At 37.4% G+C, this 2428-nt stretch overlaps 1 non-coding gene across 1 annotated transcript; it reads left to right on the top strand.

Moving 5' to 3' along the window:
- Nucleotides 1-670: 670 nt before the first annotated feature.
- On the top strand, nt 671-742 carry Trnad-guc (transfer RNA aspartic acid (anticodon GUC)). Its single transcript has one exon. It is a non-coding gene; the product is annotated as a tRNA-Asp (tRNA).
- Nucleotides 743-2428: the final 1686 nt, after the last annotated feature.

Consider the following 2428-nt stretch of genomic DNA (forward strand, 5'->3'; position numbering starts at 1 on the left):
ATTTGAGTTTTGTGACAAAATGATATTTTTAAAGGCAATAAATTTTTTTTTACTGTGCACATTTTCTTAAGAATCACCATTTAGTTGTCTAACTTTGCTGAAAAAATCATAACAATCGAACATTCCGTTTTTGCTGTGCAGCTTTTTAAATATTTTTGAACCATTTTCACATACACCCTTTTGAAAAGTTAGTCGTGACTCAATATGAAGATTTGATATCGAAAAATGACGATTTAGATGAAATTGAAAAACTGTGCAGAGTTTCAAATATTTTCGAAATGGTCGCTCAGGATCGACTGACATGCCCCCGTGGAATGCCTCTAGTAAATGAATTAAGTTTAAAGTCAATTTAATTTCATGATCAAAATCTGAAATGAATCTTGACCCAAAAATTCAATTGTGCATAATAAAACCCAATCCAAATTTCCAAATGTTAATTTTCTTAACAGATATTACTTTTATGCCCTGTCAAGGGGCCGATATGTAAACATCGCATAACATCTCTAGAGATCGCAACATAATTAAATATAAATAGAATAAACATAAAGAGTTCAATATTAATTGCAATCTATGCTGACTCAGTCTTATTTAATAGTCAGTATTCGTGACTACTGGAATTGTTCAAGGCAACTTTTCTCTACTCCCAAAATTTCAACCTGTCATGCACATGTCCTCGATAGTATAGTGGTCAGTATCCCCGCCTGTCACGCGGGAGACCGGGGTTCAATTCCCCGTCGGGGAGGCTAATATTTTTTTTAGCAGATTTGGTTTTGTTGTCATTTAATCAGAGATCTCATATGAATTTGTTTTTTGGTTAATGAGTTTTACATAATTGCTTCAGAATCAATAACACATGAAGTCTGTTCATTTTTAGACAAACCGATCAGTTTGGTGAATTCCTAGTAGACAGATTAATTTATGACCTACATGAACTTTATTTCACACATTAAAGGAAGCCTATAGCAATCAACCTTGACAGTATAGTATGGGAAATCATTTGCATATAATAAAACATCGTTCGTCTTAAATATAAATATTCTCCTCCCTACTAAATACCAAAAGAAATGTATGAAGGAAGCATGCGAATGTCGATTCTATTCGGCTAAGCTGGTGCTGCTGCTCCGTCATTCTCGTTGAGCTCTGGTACGGCTCCGAGAGCGAGCCACACCGAATCCAGTCCATGCTGCCGCGCCGTGTGACGATGAAGCAGAACAAATCCGAACCTCTTGCCGCGTCACGACTTGTGCTGCCTGTTGCTGTGCTGTGGCCTTTTGCGTCCATCTCGCTATAGCTACGGTTTTTACGCGGGGAGATCAGTTCAAATCGTGAGAGAACATTGTCGATGGCGTCGCCGTCAATGTGGGGCTTGTTTTGTGTTCGTTACGCCTGCCTCCAAGTCAAACTGTTTCGATCAGTGCAGTGGTACCCAAACTGATGGGAACAATCAAACGACCACAAAAAAGACTGCCTATTCGAAGCACAAACCTACATTATTATTTCTGGATGTAATGAAAGTGTGACTCGCATTATTCGGCATGGCTGGGGAATCACTGTTTATCTACGTTCGCGTCGCTTGCCGGAATTAAAATTTAAAATTGAATTGAAATTGAATATTTTAGAGAGTTTCTTTCGGTCGCTTCAGCTGGAATCTTATCTGATTTCTGACGCGAGAAGGATCTCGGTTCCGTGCCATGTTAAGGTGGGCTAGCGAAGCTCATAAATCTCCTGCGCGATGGCAAATAGACTCGGGACTCTTGAAATAGAAGAAAAAAAAAGCAACTAGGCGGGAACGCTTCAATCGTAGGGGATGTAACCGAATTGGGTTTTTGATTTCATTCTGTTACTGAAGGTGTGTATTAAAGGTGGTTCTCGAGGGTGGTGAATCTTGAATGAGGATTTGGTGTTTGGGTATTCTCATGCGACTAGCACTAGACGATAAGGAGTGGTAGCCATCTAGAGGCCCACTTCTCGGAACAAATTCAGAACCAGAGACTCCAAATCACTTTAAATTTATTGTGATTTTCTTGTTTTAATTGATTCTGTAAGACAGATAGACAAATTTTTGAAATCCTATACATAGAAATACAGTTGTACAGATTTTTCAGCAGCAACAGTCAAACAGATAAAAGGATGTGTTGCGTAAATATTATGATCAGATATTTTTGCTGTTGGGTGCTGTTGAATGGAATAGTTCGAATATAACTCGAAGTGAATTTTGTGTTTATTTAATAGTAGTTTAATAATAAATTAAATAAATTAAATCTCGCTTAACATTTCAAAAGGACCTAAGTAACATTTTTTTCGTGAATTAATTTGAATAGCGCAATCAACAGAACAACATGAAAGGTTTTGATTGCAGTACTCAAATTAATTCATGAAAAAAGCGAGTTAAGTTAAGCGAGAAATAAATTATGTTGCTGCTGAGAAC

The sequence above is a fragment of the Armigeres subalbatus genome, chromosome 3 (assembly GCF_024139115.2).
Source record: "Armigeres subalbatus isolate Guangzhou_Male chromosome 3, GZ_Asu_2, whole genome shotgun sequence".
Taxonomy (NCBI): domain Eukaryota; kingdom Metazoa; phylum Arthropoda; class Insecta; order Diptera; family Culicidae; genus Armigeres; species Armigeres subalbatus.